Raw genomic sequence first — 20,444 nt, forward strand, 5'->3', positions numbered from 1 at the left:
GCTACTCTCTGCCCACTCCTTCCAGGATGTATGAGCAGCTCAGTGCTCCCAAAACCATCATATTTAGGAAATGTTCCCCCACAGTGAATTATGAATCAATCTAATTAAAAGCTGCCTTCAGTTCAGCTCCATGGGTAAGTACTGGCTTCCCTCTCCTCCCAGGTCAGAGCCCCTCACCCACTGTTGCCAGCTTTAGTTACAGATATCAAGCGAGAACACGCCAAGTAATCGCCACCATAGTGACGTGTGAAGTCTAACCTGTGGGAATAGCGCCGAAACGTCAACAAAACTCAACAAAGCCACTGCCCTCATAATGGCAATAAATTACTGTGAGTGATTGAGTCTTCTAAAAATGGCGCCCAAATCCTAAGCAATTCTGCCATTTTATGCCTGAAATTTCCGCACAGAAGCACTGTGTGCCAAGATAAGTGCAGTTCATGCTTCCACTCTGCTCACACAAGGAACCTGGGCAGAAAAACTGGCCCCAGTCTACAATACATACACTGAACACACTTCTGCACAGTTTTTAAAGACTAATTCTCAGTCTTTCTATTATTGATGTGTGTATGTGTGTCTGTGTGTGAGTGTGCAGATGGAGTCAAGAAGAGGGTAGGATCCCTTGCAGCTGGAATCATAGGGACTGTGAGCCACCCAACATGGGTGCTGGAAACCTGAACAAGGTCCTCTGGAAGAGGAGCAAGTGCTCTTGACATCTGGGACATCTCTCCAACCCTGCTACATAGAACAGGAGAAAACTACACACCCCTGGCTGAAATGAGATAAGAACCCAAGTCGTCAACTATGAGGTGATTATAAAGAAATCTACAACAAGAAGCATGATGAGCTGGAATGTGGCTTAGGCAGCCTGCCTGCAGGAAAAGAGCCTGAGTTCTATCCCCCCATCACTTTAAACGGGGTGTGACAAACACCTGTAATCCCACCACTCAGGAAGTAGAGGCAGAGGATGGGGAGATGAAGATCATCCTTACACAGCTAGCCTGGGCTACATCAGTTATTATCTCAAACATGCACACACAAAACCCCATAACTCATCATGAATTGCTCAATTGAAATTTATGCACAAAACCAACCTACAGCTATAAACAATTAAAAGATGGAAGTCGTGTGAGTTGTTCATTTATTTGTTTGTTTGTTTATATTATTCATTTGGTTGGTTTTTGATCTTTACAAGATAGGGTTTTTCTGGGTAGCCCTGGCTGTCCTGGCCTCAGACTCAGAGATTTGCCTGCCTCCTGAGCGCTGGGATTAAAGGTGTGCACCACCACAGCCCAGCAGGTGAGCTGTTCTTCAGCCAACTCTTTCCTGACAGCAGTCTTAAATATGTCAGGAATGCAAACTCAAAATATTAGAAATTAACTGAGGACCCAACTAAAACTTCATAAATAACACTTTTCTGCAGGGTGGAGTTCAAGACATGGTTTCTTTCTGTAGTCCTGGCTGCCCTGGAATTTGCTTTGTAGACCAGGCTGGCCTTGAACTCAGAGATTCCCCCTGCCTCTGCCTCCTGAGTGCTGGGATTAATTAACAGTGTGTGCCACCACCACCCAGCTAATAACACCTTTTGTATGGTGTGGGAGGTCCTTCTATGTGTTGCTTTTATTGGTTAATGAATAAAGAAACTGCCTTGGCCTGTTGATAGAACAGAACTTAGGTAGGTAGGGAAAACTGGACTGAATGCTGGGAGAAGGAAGGTGGAGAGAGAGAGAGAAGCCATGAAGCCTCTGGAGACAGACATGCTGAAACTTTGCTGGTAGGCCACGACCTCATGGTGATATACACATTAATAAAAATAGGTTAAATTAAGATGTAAAAGTGAACCAATAAGAAGCTAGAGCTAGCTCTATCGGCGGCGGCATGTGAGGAGAGATGTCTCACAGGAAATTCTCTGCTCCCAGGCATGGGTCCTTGGGCTTCTTGCCGCAGAAGCGCAGCAGCAGGCATCGTGGGAAAGTGAAGAGCTTCCCCAAGGATGACCCTTCCAAGCCTGTTCACCTCACAGCCTTTCTACGCTACAAGGCTGGCATGACCCACACTGTCCGGGAGGTTGACAGACCAGGATCCAAGGTAAACAAGAAAGAAGTCGTGGAGGCTGTAACCATTGTGGAAACACCACCTATGGTAGTTGTGGGCATCGTGGGACACGTCGAAACCCCACGAGGTCTCCGCACCTTCAAGACAGTATTTGCTGAGCACATCAGTGATGAGTGTAAAAGGCGGTTCTACAAGAACTGGCACAAATCTAAGAAGAAGGCCTTCACCAAATACTGTAAGAAATGGCAGGATGACATGGGCAAGAAACAGCTGGAGAAGGACTTCAACAGCATGAAGAAGTACTGCCAGGTCATCCGCATAATTGCCCACACTCAGATACGTCTGCTTCCTCTGCGCCAGAAGAAGGCACACTTGATGGAGATCCAGCTAAATGGGGGCACTGTGGCTGAGAAGCTGGACTGGGGCCCGGGAGAGGTGGAGCAGCAGGTTCCTGTGAACCAGGTGTTTGGGCAGGATGAGATGATTGGAGTGACAAAAGGCAAAGGCTACAAAGGGGTGACCAGTCGTTGGCATACAAAGAAACTGCCCCACAAGACCCATCGAGGGTTGCGCAAGGTTGCCTGTATTGGCGCTTGGCACCCTGCCCGAGTGGCCTTCTCTGTGGCTCAGGCTGGGCAGAAAGGCTACCATCATCGGACAGAAATCAACAAGAAGATTTACAAGATTGGTCAGGGCTACCTTATCAAGGATGGCAAGCTGATTAAGAACAATGCATCTACCGACTATGACCTTTCTGACAAGAGCATCAACCCACTGGGTGGCTTTGTCCATTATGGTGAGATAACCAATGACTTCATCATGCTCAAAGGCTGCGTGGTGGGAACCAAGAAGCAAGTGCTCACACTCCGCAAGTCCTTGCTGGTACAGACCAAACGGCAGGCTCTGGAGAAGATTGACCTGAAATTCATTGACACCACCTCCAAGTTTGGCCACGGTCATTTCCAGACCATGGAGGAGAAGAAAGCATTCATGGGACCGACCACTCAAGAAAGACCGCATTGCCAAGGAGGAAGGTGCTTAATGCCAGAATTTGCTTGACTGGTGTGATTGGTCTCAATAAAAACTTTCAGTGGAAAAAAAAAAAAAAGAAGCTAGAGCTAATGGGCCAACCAGTGATTTAATTAATACAGTTTTTGTGTGATTATTTCAGGTCTAAGTTAGCCAGGTGGCCAGGAACCAACAAGCCCCCTCCCACTACATTTGTAAAACAGGATATCAACAGAAACAAAGAATAGCTGGGCGGTGGTGGCGCACGCCTTCAATCCCAGCACTCAGGAGGCAGAGGCAGGCAGATCTCTGTGAGTTTGAGGCCAATCTGGTCTACAAGAGCTAGTTCCAGGACAGGCTCCAAAGCTTCAGAGAAACCTTGTCTCGAAAAAACAAAGAAACAAATCCAAAATAAAACAGAAACAAAGAATAGTTTCTGTATCACAAAGAGAAAGGCTTCTAGTAAATGGAAATAGCACTGAAACTCAAAAAGCTCAGGATGGTATGTATCAGCTTAATTTTTAGATAATTCCACAGATAATTCCGAACTACAGCTTTAGCTCCCTACTGAATTTAAGGGCATTGGAGAGTTAGCATCTCAGCTGGGCAAGAGACCAGAGAGTCTAAAGACTACAGAGCAGGGTTCAACACATCCTCTGAAACGTTTCCATAATGCACAAGCACAGCTTTGACTGATAAGTGACCATGATATCAGAGCAGAGAAACCATTCTGATTCAACTGTGAGTTTTCCCAAGCCCTAAGTAACGCTGAGAGTTTGGTGAAAATCTCAGGCGTAGGCTGGGGGTGGATAGAGCTCAGCATCAGAGAACCCATTGCACACAAGTCCTGGGTTTGATTCCCGTCACCATAAAATGGGGGGGGGGGAGATTGGTATCTCAGGCAAGGAAAAAGCAAGCCCTTTCTAACTTGGCTTCAGCATGAATCCTATCTTCAGGATGGGCCTCGATGACAAGCCAAGGGCTCACCAAGCACTGGCTGCCACTGGTGGGCTTTCCTTACAGCCAACATCGCTCCAAACTCCATCCATATGTAACTCAAGCACTCCCAAAATTTCCACTTTGTAGGGCTGGGTACTTAACTCACTCAGTAGAGTGCTTGCCCAGCAGGCACGAACCCTTCAGTCTGATCCCCAGCACCACATACACCAAGCATGGTAGTGCGCATCTGTAGTCCCAACACTCTGCAAGTGAAGACAGGAGGCTCTAGACATTTATGGCTAGCCTGGACCACATGAGACCTCATCTCAAAAAACATATTAGGCCCAGATCCATAGAGAGAACACAAGGCTCCACGCTTCAGCCCGGTGTAACCTACTGACCAGTGCCATTTTAGAGCCTTTATTCAGGATGAGGGGCTGTGGTTCTCTAACTAAGAAAGCAGGGGTCCTTGTGTGTGCATGTGTATATGTAGTGTGCCTTGGATCAGGGTTTTGCATGACAGTGGATGGCTTTCAAATACAAACGACCAGCACTCCTCAACTGTGGGGAACCACTGAGCCTCCTGCCAGGTGAGCACTAGGCAGCAAACAGGGACAGACAGCACTATGGGAGGTTCTAAAGTTTGCCAGCATGGAGGCACCCACAGAGGCTGGCCACACAACACAGGCTCTGAGCCCAGCAAGGCCAGTGGGGCAGCATCGCGCCTACAGTATCTATCTACTCACAGGACACTGAGTCTTACCACATTAAATTCAAAAGGGTGGGGTGAGAGGCAAAGCAAACCTGTACAATAAAGGAACTTCTGGAGACATCACCATCCTGACTTCAAACTCTACTACAGAGCTACAGTACGGGAAAGAGCCTGGAATTGGCATAAAAACAGACAGGAGGACCAATGGAATCGAATCAATAACTCATATGTCAACCCACACACCTACGAACACCTGATTTTTGACAAAGAAGTACAAAATATAAAATGGAAAAAAAGAAAGCCTTTTCAACAAATGGTGCTGGCATAACTAGATATCAACATGTAGAAGAATGAAAATAGACCCATATCTATCATCATGCACAAAACTCAAGTCCAAATGGATCAAAGACCTCAACATAAAAACTAAAACTCATAGACAAGAAAGTGGGAAGTACACTTGAATGCACTGGCACAGGAGACCACTTCCTAAATATAACCCCAGTAGCACAGACACTGAGAATAAGAATTAATAAATGGGATCTCCTGAAACTGAGAAGCTTCTGTAAAGCAAAGGACACGGTCAACAAGACAAAACGACAGCCTACAGAATAGGAAAAGGTCTTTACCAACCTCACATTAGACAGAGGGTTGATCTCCAAAAATATACAAAGAACTTAAGAAATTGGTCATCAAAAGAATAAATAATCCAATAAAAAAGAAAATGGGGTACAGACCTAAACAGAGAACTCACAACAGAGGATTCCAAAATGGCTTAAAGACTTACAGAAATGCTCAACATCCTTAGCCATCAGAGAAAGGCAAACTAAAACAACTCTGAGATTCCATCTTACACCTGTAAGAATGGCCAAGATCAAAAACACTGATGACAACTTATGCTGGAGAGATTGTGGGGAAAAGGGAACACTTCTGCATTGCTGGTGGGAGTGCAAGCTGGTACAGCCGCTTTGGATGTGAGTGTGGCAATTTCTCAGAAAATTAGGAAACAACCTTCCTCAGGACCTAGTAATACCACTTTTGGGTATATATCCAAAGGATGCTCAATCGTACCACAAGGGCATGTGCTCAACTATGTTCGTAGCAGTATTATCTGTAATAGCCAGAACCTGGAAACAACCTACATGCCCCTTGACCGAAGAATGGATAAATTCTTGTAAATGTGGTACATTTACACAGTGGAGTACTACACAGTGGAAAAAATAATGACATCTTGAAATTTGTAGGCAAAAAGATGGATTTAGAAAACATCATACTGAGTAGGGTAACCCAGACCTAGAAAGACAAATATAATATGTACTCACTAACAGTGGCTTTTAGAGATAAAGCAAAGAAAAGCCAGCCTACAATTCACAATCCCAGAAAACCTAGACTACAATGAGGACCCTAAAAGAGACTTATATAAATCTAATTTACATCGGAAGTAGAAAAAGACAAGATCTCCTGAGTAAAATGCGAGTGTGAGGATCATGGGAGAGGGTTGAGTGGGAGAGGGGAGGCAGAGAGGGAAGCAGAGAAAAATATATAGCTCAATAAAAACAATAATAAAAAAGAACACTGGCTGCTCTTTCAAAAGACCCAGGTTTGATTCTCAGCAACTATATGGTGGCTTACAACCATCTGTAACTCCAGTTCCAGGGCATCCAACACTCTCTTCTGGTTTCCATGGCCACTGCAAACACACGGTACACAGACATACATGCAAGCAAGATATCCATATGCATGAAATAAACAAACAAATAAATAAACCTTTAAAAAGCTCGAAACGGCACAGGTCTGACCCGGTTAGGACTCAGCAGATGGATAACCATGACAATCTCAGCTCAGAAAGAAGGAACAGGTGTGACATGTAATGATCACAAAAGGGCCAGACCCACTGTATTCATACACACCAAGCAGACTTCAGGGCAAAGAAAATTAAGAGGGATTAAAAATGGACATTGCACACCTATCGATGTCTGTGCCTAAATCGTCAAAACACATAAAGCAAAACATGGCAGAACTCAAGAGAAACAGAAAAATCTAGACTAGCAGCAGGAGACGTCAACACTGTAATCACTAGAACTGAAACCGTGCAGTATGAGAAGCTAGGAACATCTTCAAACACTTGGAAATTAAACACAACACCTCTAAATAATTCTTGCATGGCTCATGTGTAGCGATCAGAAGACAACTTTTGGAGCTCAGTTTTCTCCCTCCACCTTGCTAAGGCATGGACTCTCTGTGTTTCTGCATATTTCAGGCTAGCTGGCCCTTGAGCTTTAGGGCTATTTTCCTTACCCCACCTCCCATCTCATCATAGGAATGCTGGAATTACAGATGTGCAGCACATCCGCTTTTGTATAAGGGTTCCTGTGCATGAACAGCAAGTACTTTTACCTGGTGAGCCATCCTGCTACATGCCCCCCATAGGAAAAATAAATTAAGATTAAATGTCTTTATTGAAAAAGAAGAAAAGCCTTAAATCATGGTCTAAGCTTATATTGTAAGAAATAGAAAAACAGCTGGGCATGGTGGTGCACGCCTTTAATCTCGGCACCAGGAGGGCAGAGGCAGCTACATCTCTATAGCATAATTAATAAAAACCCGAAGGCAGGAACTGGGGTTCAACTTGAAGGTCATACTTTTACCTCAGTTCAAAATGGCAAATCTGCTTCCAGGAATCTCAGAATGACACTGTGTCTGAGAGCTGTCTCCTCCCGTCTTATATTCCTCTCTAGGGCTGGGATTAAAGGCATGCATCACCTGGTTTCTATGGCAAACTAGTGTGGCTACTGGGATTAAAGGTGTGGGTCACCACTGCCTGGTCTGTAAGGCTGATCAGTGGAGCTGTTTTATTCTCTGATCTTTAGGCAAGCTTTACTTATTAAAATACAAATGAAGTATCACTACAGATCTCTATGAGTTCAAGACCAGCCTGGTCTACAGAGTGAGTTCCAGAACAGTCAGGACTACACAAAGAACCCTGTCTCGAAAAATGAACTAAACTCACACAGTAAGAAACTCTAAATTGAGCTGAAGTACAATCCCAGAAAAAGAAGAGGAAAAAGGAGGGTAGAGGTAACAATGGAGAAATTTGTGCTTGAGAATCTTCAAAAAGTGATAAAGGAGGACACAATGGTGGAATCTATCCATCACCTCTGGGACTGGCCTCCCTCGAGTAATAGAACAGGGAGCCTGGGATATGACTCATTCTGTGGAACAAACACTCTGCAGTGTAAGCATGAGGCCAGAGTTCAGATCCCCAGCACCCATGTAAAATCCTGGCACACCCAGTGCCAGAGACACAAAGTTAGATCCCTGGGACTCACTGGTCAGCCAGCAACGCTGACCCATTGAACTCAGGGTTTCCTGAGAGACTGTCACAAAACAGAAGCTGCAGAGTGACAGAGGAAGATCTCCAACATTGACCTCTGACCTACACGCACACGCACACGCACACACACACACACACACACGTAAACATATAAACCGTGAATCTGTGTATTCAAAAGGCCCATGTAGAATAAGCAAAAAGCTATGAACCCAGATAAGATACCACTGAGCCACAGATAATGGATCCAGCAAAGCCCTAGAAGCAGCCAGTGGAAGGAAAGTTCTTCTCAAGCACCCCTGACCACTTCCCAAGAGCATCCAGAGGCAGTCACTGCAGCCCTCAAATTTCCTATGCCATACAACAGCTCTCAAGAGTCAAGCGGACCTCAGTAAAGACCTTTTGGGCCAGTTCTAAATTAGCCATCCGGCAAGTCTTCATTGTTGCCACCAGGAGATACTTTGATACTTTTATCTGAAGCATAAAGAACAGCTCCTAGTCCCGAGCTGTGTTACTGCTGCACACAGCAGCTTCCCCGGGGTTCAGCGACAAGCTGGGTAAGTTGCCTAGCCCTGTTAGAACAGCATCGTTAACTCAGAGTCAGAGCCTGGAAGTCAACAGTGGAAATGCTCTATTAATAGTCAAGCTGAGGCTCGAAATAGAAGACTAAAAAGGAAGAGTTCACGACTGCAGTGAAAAGGAAATTGAGACATCTATGCCCCGAGAAGCAAGAAGAACATACAGAACCAGAAAGATGTGAGGTCATGCTTCCTGAGTTATCCAGCGATGTCCAGACATGAACAGAGCTCCACAACAAATGCTGAACACGCTGGCATGACCCTGAGGCTCATGCACCCACCTGAGTATGTATCTGTAGTATGTGTGTGTGTGTGCATCCGGGCACGTGAGCATGTGGCCAGAGACTGATGTGGGAGTGTCCCCATCAATCCATTCTCCTCCTTAGTGTTATGAGATGGGCTCTCTCGTTGAACCTAGAGCTTGCCACTTGGGCCAGGTTGGCTGGCTAGTGAGCTCCGGCATCTGCTCAGCTCCACCTCGCCAGCACTGGGGTTACAGGTGTATGCTGCCATGCCCAGCCTTTTCATGTGAATGCTGGGTCCAGATGTACGTCCTCGTGCTCACTCAGCAGGCAGAGTGCTCCAGCTCAAGTTTAAACACTGTAAGACAGTGTATACTCATATCCAAACCAGACAGAATGCATACACAAATTAAACAATGTGCAGTCCATCTTGTAAGCGGAACTCTGACATTTCAAGCCCATGCTAATGGCAGGAGTGATAAACAACAAAAAGTACTCAATTCATATTTTCCTTTTTGTATTGTCACATATATACATACAAGCTCAAAGGGCCTTGAATGTGATACGATCATGAACATTTGAATTTTCTAAAATAAAAAAAAAAGGTGATGGGGCTGAACTATGGCTCAGTAGTTAAGCACACTTGGTACTCTTTCAGAGGACCCAAGTTTGATTCCCAGTACCACAATCAGGTGGCTCACAGCTGTCTGGAGCTCCAGTTCCAGATCTAACTGCCTCTTCTGGCCTCTGAAAGCACCTGAAGTCAGGAGCAACACACAAACACCCCAAATAAGCTACACAAGAGCATTAGATCACCTTGAGTTGGAATTACAGGCAGTTGTGAGCTGCCAGCATGGATGCTGAACCCAGGTCATCTGGAAAAGAAGTAAGCACCATCAATGTGACAGTCATGAAACAATCTACAGTATGCGCGTATGTGGGCCCCTGTCCTAAGAGTCCTGCAAAATTAAATGCTAATTTCAATCCAAGACAGAACCACCTCAAAGGGCACTGACACAGAGGAGTATTTAGAATGAGTACTGCTGAACCAGCTAAATGTTTGTCATGAATTAACCAGTAAATGCATGACCTTCATGTTAAGACATGACAAAGCAGAAATCTTTTACAGGTAGGTATTATGTCAGGCATTAATTTCAATCCATGACTCAGGATACTTTAAATATATGTATAGAAACCACATCTTTTCATAACCAGACTTTACAAACAAACGGATGCCAAGATGTGACAGACGTGCATTTTCCAAAGCTACACAGACCTTCCATTTAAGGCAAGGACAAACTCATCTGTGCTTCTCTGTAAATTCGAGGACATTGCCTGGTTTGCTGGTAACTGCTCTCACAGCCCCTGACAGAACACTGAGTGACACACAAGCTCAAAGAAGAAATCTCTCAGCTGGGCGGTGGTGGTACACGCCTTTAATCCCAACACTCTGGAGGCAGAGGCAGGCGGATCTCTGTGAGATCAAGGCCAGCCTGGTCTACAGATCAAGTTCCAGGACAGCCAGGGCTACACAGACAAATCCTACCTGGAAAAAAAACAAAATGTTAATGGAGAGGATGACTTGAGGTAGGGTTCAGGTGTTTTTATTGTTTGAGACAGGGTCTTACTATATAATCCAGGCTACCATCTACTTCAAACAATTAATTGGGAATAAGTAACTATTATTATCCCCACATTAACATGAGGAGACTGAAGGATGGAAACACTAAGGAGACTGAGTAATCTACTCAAGGTGGCAGTGCTAAGCAGTCTAAGTTTGCTTGATGCTTACTTATTTATTTTGCAGTGCTGAGGATGTCTTCTCCATACTAGGCAGGTGCTCTACCACTGAGACATGCCCCAGCTCCTCACTGGGGGATTCTAGGCAGGTGCTCTACCACTGAGCCATGCCCCAGCCCCTCACTGGGGGATTCTAGGCAGGGGCTCTACCACTGAGCCACACCCCAGCCCCTCACTGGGGGATTCTAGGCAGGGGCTCTACCACTGAGCCACACCCCAGCCCCTCACTGGGGGATTCTAGGCAGGTGCTCTACCACTGAGCCACACCCCTAGCCCCTCACTGGAGGATTCTAGGCAGGTGCTCTACCACTGAGCCACACCCCAGCCCCTCACTGGGGGATTCTAGGCAGGTGCTCTACCACTGAGCTACACCCCTAGCCCCTCACTGGAGGATTCTAGGCAGGGGTTCTACCACTGAGCCACACCCCTAGCCCCTCACTGGGGGATTCTAGGCAGGTGTTCTACCACTAAACCACACTCCAGGCCCTCACTGGGGGATTCTAGTCAGGGTCCCTATCACTGAGCCACACCCCTAGCCCCTCACTGGGGGATTTTAGGCAGGTGCTCTACCACTGAGCCACACCCCAGCTCCTCACTGGGGAATTCTAGGCAGGTGTTCTACCACTAAACCACACCCCAGCCCCTCACTGGGGGATTCACAGCAAGTAGCCCTGCTTCCAAGAATTTGAAATCAAGCGATCCACCTTCATGCTGTGCTCATAACCACCGGGTGTGCTGCTCTTCATGTTTGTTTTATAAAGACAGATATTTGAGCTTTAATCACATATTTTAAGCTTTCACTGCATTTCACAGATGAGGTCTAATGGCAAAAGGATACTCACCACACAGTTGGGTTCTCATAAACACCATCCTATTTCCACTATTCTCCTGGGAATGCACTGACCCCAAATTCAAATGACCCCCTCTTCCCTCAGCACACAAATGCCAGCTGCTTGCCAGCTGTGTGCCTTTGCTCCTCTCTTCTCCTGATGTGCATCCCTCCCAGCCCACTCCATACCCTCGGAGTCTCCCTTACCTCCTGGATTGTCATCTGCTACTTCCCTGAACCCCGTTACCCACGGGAAATTCTAGAAAGCAGAGAAAGTCTCTCCCTTTATAAAGGGGCTACCGCATGAGGTGGTTGTCAATTCATCACTACTGAAGTTAGAGACATCTGGGTGCTCAAACTTCTCTAGAGATGCGATCCCCAAGAACATTAAACTGCTACAAGTCCTCAGTAAATCTGAATTTAAATACCTACCATTAAGACACACTGTGTGATTTGTGGAACTTTTAACATTTATCTCAATGGGTCCTTTTGTGGCCCAAATATGCAGTGTGTGAAATGAAGGGCAAAATTTGGAGGAAAGCATCTGAAGTATTTGGTAAACACTGGGAACACAAGGTCACAAGAACCACAGGAAAATAGCCTAAACTCTGGCTGCCAGTGTAGGGGGAGTAAGAGAACATGGGAGTTGGGGGAGGGGGAGGGAGAGGTAGAGCCCAGTTGGAAAGGTGGTCAGCTCTCACTTTAAGACTTCTAAGGCCATGGGTTGGGAATGAAGCTCAGGGGTAGAGAGCTTGGCTAGCATCCACAAAGCCCTGGGTTCCATCCCCAGCACCACATACATAAGCCAGGAGGGATGGCCCATGCTGTAATTCCAGCGGCCAGGAGGTAGAGAGAGGAGAATCACAAGTGTGAGGTCATTCTCAGCTATGTAAAGAGGTAGAAGTCAGCCTGGGCTACATAACACCCTGCACTTAAAGGGGTGGGGAGGCCTTGCCTGGTACAGTGGTGCACACCTGCAATCTTAGCACACCGAAAGCAGAAAACTCTTGAGCTTACATAATGAGTACACATTTAACCGGAACCCTACCCAGAAAAGTAGATAACTGGGGGCTTCGGGTGGGGGGCAGTCAGAGCCTATGAATGAATTCCAGATCCTTCTTCTGCCTTCTTTCCCTTTCTGCTGGCCTTCCTCAGATGACTCCGAAGGTGTCAACATAAAGAAGCATTTTCCAGCTGTCCCCATCTCCGTGCTGACCCCAACACTCCTTCACTGAGATCCACCAGGCGCTTTCAAGTGTTTTAGTCGGGTTTTCACTGCTGTGACCAACAGTAACCCGAGAAGGAAAGAGGTCGTTTCTGTTTAAAACTGTCGTATCAGCTGGGTGGTGGTAGCACACACCTCTTTAATCCCAGCACTTAGTAGGCAGAGGCAAACTCTGTGAGTTTGAAGCCAGCCTGGTCTACACGAGCTAGTTCCAGGACAGGCTCCAAAGCTACAGCGAAACCCAGTCTTGAAAAAACAAAAACAACTCCCAGATCATAGTCCAGTACTGAGAGAAATCCAGGCAGGAACCTGGAGACAGGAGCTGACGCAGAGACCATGGAGGAATGCTACTTACTGGCTCATTCCCCAAGGCTTGCTCAGTCTTCTTTCTTACATGTCCCAGGATCACCAGTCCTGGGTGGCACTTCCCACCATAGGACTGGACCCTCTCACATCTGACGTCAACCAAGAACATGCTCTACAGGCTTGTCTATAGGCCAATCTGATTGAGGCATTTTCTCAATTAAGCTTCCTCTTCCCAGATAACTCAAGTTTGTGTCAAACTGACAAAACACTAACTAGCCCATAAGTAAATGTGACAAGATGAAAAAAATCCTAATACTGCTTTAATTACCAGTCAAAGGAAAAAGTATCATTAGAATCTGTGACCCTCATTTAATAATGGCACACCCTGTGTCGTCAACCAAAGTGACTGGTGGCCTACACACACACACACATACACACACACGCGGTCACTCACAACGGGCCGTATATTGTCTGAGGAAAACTAAAGCCTGACAATGAAAAATAGGATCCAAACTTGAAATCAAACTTGACTGAGTTTTCTGGTTCCTCGTGACCCAGACACGGGGCTGTTCATGACGGAAACCCCCAGTCTCACATCCTCTATAAATGGGGACAACTTCCCTTGAACACAGAGAAGGTGAGCGCCAATCCCCAACAGTTACCAGCAGCAGCAAGCTCCCATCCAAAAATTCAGGAAGCATGAAACACCGGGCTTCCCCTGGGCTTGCTGAGGCCAATTCAAGTGGCCTTCCGTGATTAAAGAAAAGATATTTACTGCCTCCTGTATCTCAGTAACAACACAGAACTGTACAGTTTCTGCTTATCTTACCAGCAAACTAAATTGCATGGACACACAACTGTCCCAGAAACTGTGTGACAAGCATCCCAAAAGGATGAAAAGCAAGGCTCTTAGAGCTTGCGTAAGAATCCTTAAAACCCATTGCCCACAGACAGCTCCAAGCTCAGAGCTTCGAGAACAACTATGAAAACCCCAATAGAGCAAAGCAAGTCACCCTGAAGAAGGCCATACTCTGATCAAACCTTCAGGGCACAGGGCCAAAGCCATGGTGTATCTAAGCACCAGGCATCCCCTGCTAGGCCCCTGCACCCAAGACCTGTAACTGCGAAAACCTAACTGGCTTGCTCATCTTGAAGAACTGTTCCTTCCCCACCTCACCTAGCCTTGGCCATGAGGTCTCACACATGAGATGCAAGAACTCTACCACTGAGCTGAACCTCCCAGTCCAAAGAATTCCCCCCTAGACAGTAGTACCAGCACTTAACACTGGAGACAATCTCTGTGAGCACTCGGTGAAGCCTTGGTCAGCCCAGCAGAGACCTGTGCCTCTCTCTGCATCCCTACCACACACGGTGACCCCGAGGGAACAGTGAAACACCAGAGAAGTTTAGTTTTCGAAGGTCTAAAATAGAGAGCATACTGGAGGACTGGCTCAGGCATCACAGAAACAGAAACTGTGAGTACCCTAGAAGACACCAGCCAGAAAGAAGAAAAATGCTCCCTTTTCCAAGAAAGAATTTCCCCTGTGCCACAGATGCCACACCATGCCACAATTCACCTCCTGCTAAACACATGACTGAGCATGACAGCCTGAGAGTACAGACAAAGGCAAGCTAAGGGAGGCAAAGGCCTGACCCGAGCTGTTCCTCCAATAAGCTAAAGCAAGAAGCAGCTGACTCCCCGCTCACTGCAGCGGGAACTGGGGCACAGCATTTCCTATAAGTCACTACAGACACCACTGCCAGACTAACGTGCTATACTCAGGCAAGGTTAGTGTCACCTGTCATTTAGAACACATCAGCTTATCTGTCCCACTACTACGAAGTGAATTCACCCTGCAGAAAAGCATTTTGGACACTCAGAAACAGCAAACGAAAGAGGGGGCAGAGGTCTCTATGCAGTTACTGTCCATTTGCTCTTGTCCCCAAATCCACTCTGCTATGCCACTCTGGCGTGTCTGCCAGAACCAAATTGGCTGTCTCCTGAAAGGGAAGCCCTCAATTAAAGGATGATGGTTAATCTTGACTGTCACCTTGACCAGACTGAGAAGCGCCTAGGAGGGCCGACAAGATAGCTGTACAGAGGTCTGAATGAACCCAACAGGGCGCCAGGAAAAAAACTGATACCCAAGAGCTGTCTTCTGACCTCCACGTGTGTGCTGTGGTGTGGCCTGTGAGCATGCACATACTCACACAGACCAATCATTTTCTTAAAATAGGATAGATAAAGCACACTTGTGTGTTCAGCCGATGGCCAAGCCACTGATGGATTCAAGACTGGAATCCAGCTGTTGGGAGGCGGTGCTGTGAAAGGCTCCCAGATGTGGTCCCTGGAGGTGTGTCCTTGGACCAGGTCTTATCTGGACTTCTTCCAGGTGCTGTTCAATTCTATTTCCTGCCCACCATATCCTACCCATCATGATGGACTGAATTTTCTAGAACTGTAAGCAAAATGAGTCTTCCATCCCCTAAGCTTCTTCTCGGATATCACGTCAGAGCAATGCCGTATGACTGACAGGTACGGAGAGAAAGCAGACAGACTACTTCCTGTCCCTTTTCTGTCAGTATCACCGCAGCAGCAGAAGATGGTGGCTCCAGCCTAGACCTTCCACCCAGCCTTCCACACTCCTCCAAGACACCCTGTAGGCTGAGCTCCAGGGTGTCCTCCAACCACCTTCCATGGCTGGAATCACCAGAGGCACCAAGTAGATTATGATAAAATATCACATCCCTTCACGATCTTTAAAAATCTGATAGAGAAGACAGAAGAGCTTTCCCAACATGACAAGAAATACATATCTCAACTTAAAACCTAGTGCTGGGCTTCACGGGAATCAAGAAAGTTTTCCATAAAAGTCGGGAGCAGGCAAGGACAGCCCCAGAGCTACCAGCACGCCTACCATTGCTAACAACTGTCACAGGGTGCTAAGGGCTCAAGAGAACACAAGGAAGTGTCAAAAGTAGATAGAAGCTCCTCCACCATCCCAGTCTGAAACACTGTACCTACTCTAAGAACCCACTGAAGCCCTGTTCTCACAGACTCTCTAAGCAAGCTGCCTATGTACACAATCCCAGTGCAAAGTAAGCATGAGGTCTCATAGAGAGGAACCCTTCAAGAGAAAAGATTCCAGCTAGAAGCTTAAGCAATAACATCAATAGGAATTAAGCTTCATATATTTAGAATTGAACACTTGGGAAAACCTAAGTCGTGGAGGGAGAGAGTCAACATTGTCGTGTTCTTTCCAAATTAACCTAGAAACCCAATGCAGTAAAAACAGTGGCCCCAATCTTCTCCGGGAGAGATGATACAAATAAATGGCTCAGAAAAAAACAACCCTGACCAGCCCTCAACACTGTGAAGATGCTCAACCTCACACAACAGATGCAGACTGAGTCTACATGGAGGTGCCATTTCTCACCACCTACCGGACTGGCAAAATCCAAGGTCAACAAACAATCTATGGAAAGATGGTGAAGAAACGGACTGAGACAAACATAAAATCATACAATGTCACCCGGGAATTCAGCCATTCCAAAGGAGTTCTCAAACTATATGTGCCTTTGGTTGTGAGCCTTAACCTTTAACGGTAAGCAGCCCTCCAGCCCATGTGTGCCTTTTAATTCAGCAGGCTTGCTCTGAGAGTACAGTCTACAGGCACCTGGCGCTGTCTGCAAGTGGCACCCAGCACATCACTGAAGACTGAGTGATCCAGCAGCACAGGATGGGATGAGAAAACTCTGGCCCATCCAACAGCACTGTATGTGGTCATAAAAATAAGTTTAAAAAAGAAAAGATAAACAAGATCTCCAGGGAAACAGTAAGTGACCAAAGCTGGATAAAAGCACTCCACATGGGGCAAAGGCAAGGAGACAGGTGGACCTCTGTGAGTTCAAGTCTAGGTAATGAGACCCTGTCTCAATAAAATAAAATAACGGAAGGAAGGAAGGAAGGAAGGAAGGAAGGAAGGAAGGAAGGAAGGAACAGGGTTAAGTATAAACACTAGTACTACAATTTGACGCATAACCTCTGTTAAAACTATGTTTTCACAAACAAACTACTAACCTACAGTGAAGAGCACACTATGTAAAGACAAATACTTCCATGACAAGAACAAGAAAACATGGTAGCATATTTCCCACATACTACACCAATGATACAGGCATTGAGTCAAACTAGATAGTTATAAATTAGTATTTTAATAAGCCATCTGATATAAGTGCTTGGAACAAACCTAGTCCTCTACAAGAACAGGAATCTTAAGTACCAGGGCATCTCTCCAGCAGCCGTCCCTTCAAAAGCAAGGCAACCACATGCACACAGGTAAGGTAAACACTTCAATTACAGGTAGAGACTAACAGGATATATTAAAACACACAATCAGAAGTGTTGTCTGAGTCCTCTCCGATCAAATATACAAACAAGCGAAGTGCTTGAAAAGCTAATCTCTGCAAAAAGTGAGCTTCAACGAGCAGAGTTACTGTACTAACACCAACTCAACACACTTGAAGCCAAAAATTGTCACCGGGACAAACAAACTCTCATGGAATGGCAAACAAGTCCATTATCAAGAAGACACAACAAACATTATGTGCACAGACCAACAAAGTCCCAGACACTGTCAGGAGACTGACAGAACAGAGGGACAATACACAGTCCTCCCATGGTTGCTGGAGACATCAGCCCTCCACTGGAGCAATGGACAGAAAACCCGCACAGGTCAACAAGGAAACACAAGATTATAAACCAACTAGACCTAACGCTCCAGAACACCATCCAGCAATGACAGGGCCATATCCTTGTTAAGTGTGTGCAGGACATTCTTCAAGTTGTGACTAGTTAGGCCATAAAACAAACACTGTGTCCTTGGACAGTGGGAGACCTGTAGTGTATCCATGTGTGAAATCACTAAGTGTGCCCACGAAGAGTGTGTGTGCACGTGTGAAATCACTAAGTGTGTCCGTGGACAGCAGGAGATCTAGAGTGTGTGCACGTGTGAAATCACTAAGTGTGTCCACGGACAGCAGGAGATCTAGAGTGTGTGCACGTGTGAAATCACTAAGTGTGTCCGTGGACAGCAGGAGATCTAGAGTGTGTGCACTGTGAAATCACTAAGTGTGTCCATGGACAGCAGGAGATCTAGAGTGTGTGCACGTGTGAAATCACTAAGTGTGTCCGTGGACAGCAGGAGATCTAGAGTGTGTGTACTGTGAAATCACTAAGTGTGTCCGTGGACAGCAGGAGATGTAGAGTGTGTGCACGTGTGAAATCACTAAGTGTGTCCGTGGACAGCAGGAGATCTAGAGTGTGTGCACGTGTGAAATCACTAAGTGTGTCCGTGGACAGCAGGAGATCTAGAGTGTGTGCACGTGTGATATCACTAAGTGTGTCCACGGACAGCAGGAGATCTAGAGTGTGTGCACTGTGAAATCACTAAGTGTGTCCGTGGACAGCAGGAGATGTAGAGTGTGTGCACTGTGAAATCACTAAGTGTGTCCGTGGACAGCAGGAGATGTAGAGTGTGTGCACTGTGAAATCACTAAGTGTGTCCACGGACAGCAGGAGATCTAGAGTGTGTGCACTGTGAAATCACTAAGTGTGTCCGTGGACAGCAGGAGATGTAGAGTGTGTGCACTGTGAAACAGGCAGCACACTGAACTCAAGGGGAAAATGACAGGAGAGGGGCTGGGGAGCCAGTGAAGCAGTGCTTGCTGTGCAGACACAAGGACCTGTGTTCAGATCCCTAGAACCCACAGACAGCTGGGCGCTGAAACACATCTCTGTAATGGGAGAATCTCCATCCAGATCTCCAGCTGGCCAGCCAGTCTGCACTACACAGCAGTGATGAGACCCTGTCTCAAACAAGGTGGAAGGCTAAGACTAATCTCTGACCTCCACGAGTGCCAAGGTGTGCGCTTGCGCACACACATGCGTGCGTGCAATGACAAGGGAAATTAGAAATACTCTCAAGAGAAGGAATGAAAGTGCAATCATTGGAGGGCGAGATGCAGAAGGAGCAGCTCAGCGAAGGAAATTCACAGCTGTACATGCCCGCATCTGCCAGCATCCTCCGGGATACTCGCAAACTGAATACAGCACCACATGGAAAGTGCGATGCACCACAGCCAAGGGATTCATCCTAGGAACAAGAATGTCATTCAAGGCCAAGATCAAAAACACTGATGACAACTTATGCTGCAGAGGTTGTGGTGGGAGTGCCAGCTGGTACAGCTGCTTTGGATATCAGTGTGGCGATTTCTCAGAAAATTAGGAAACAACCTTCCTCAAGACCTAGCAATACTGCTTTTGGGTATATATCCAAAGGATGCTCAACCGTGCCACAAGGACATGAGCTCAGCTATGTTCATAGCAGCATTGTTTGTCATAGCCAGAACCTGGAAACAACTTAATGCCCCTCAATCAAAGAACTGATAAGGAAAATGTGGTACATTTACACAATGGAGTACTACACAGCAGAAAAAAATAACAACAGCTTAAATTTTGCAGGCAAATAGAGCTGGAAAACATCATTTTGAGTGAGGTAACCCAGACCCAGAAAGACAATTATCATATGTACTAACTCATAAGTGGTTTTAAAACATAAAGCAAAAAAAAAAAACAGCCTACAAATCACAATCCCAGAGAACCTAGACAACAATGAGGACTCTGAGACTTACACAGATCTAATCTACACCAGAAGTAGAAAAAGACAAGATCTCTTGAGTAAATTGGGAGCATAGGGATCTTGGGAGAGGGTTAAAGGGGAGGGAAGAGGCAGGGAGGGAAGCAGAGAAAAATGTGGACCTCAATAAAAATCAATTAAAAAAAAAGATTTTAAGCCAGGCGATGGTGGCGCACGCCTTTAATCCCAGCACTCGGGAGGCAGAGGCAGGCGGATCTCTGTGAGTTCGAGACAAGCCTGGTCTACAGAGCTAGTTCCAGGACAGGCTCCAAAGCCACAGAGAAACCCTGTCTCGAAAAACCAAAAAAAAAAAACAAAACAAAACAAAACAAAACAAAAAAAAGAATTTAAAAAATGAAAGTCAGTATACAGAAGTCAAGGAGTAGAATGAATTATATTAGAATGAAGCGGGGGACTATGATATAATCAGAAATAATACAGAAAAAGCATTTGACAAATGCTAAAACTTCTAATGAAAAAACTCTACAGCCTACCAATTTAAGGGAATGCCTTCACTTACTTTAAGGACATCTATAGAACCCACAGTTGACATCACACTTACTGGCGAGAGATTGGAGCATCTCCCTTCTACTAATAAGACTAGACTGTCTGCTCTTGTCAGACAAGAGCCATAAAGATTAGAAAGAGGGGACCTATACAAAAAGCTATCAGACTGGTCAGTGAAAAAGCTCTGTGAAATTGCAGAATAACAAACTAAATTCAAAAG

At 46.0% G+C, this 20,444-nt stretch overlaps 1 protein-coding gene and 1 pseudogene across 4 annotated transcripts in view; one reads left to right on the forward strand and one right to left on the reverse strand.

Annotated features, from left to right (window-relative positions):
• Positions 1–20,444, reverse strand: part of Smurf1 (SMAD specific E3 ubiquitin protein ligase 1) — a 101,472-nt gene that overhangs the window by 49,520 nt on the left and 31,508 nt on the right. The window lies entirely within an intron of this gene.
• Positions 1,887–3,094, forward strand: LOC121464865 (annotated as a pseudogene).

This window comes from Microtus oregoni, unplaced genomic scaffold, assembly GCF_018167655.1.
Source record: "Microtus oregoni isolate MIOR12 unplaced genomic scaffold, Mior012 000029F_ref0000214, whole genome shotgun sequence".
NCBI lineage: Eukaryota > Metazoa > Chordata > Mammalia > Rodentia > Cricetidae > Microtus > Microtus oregoni.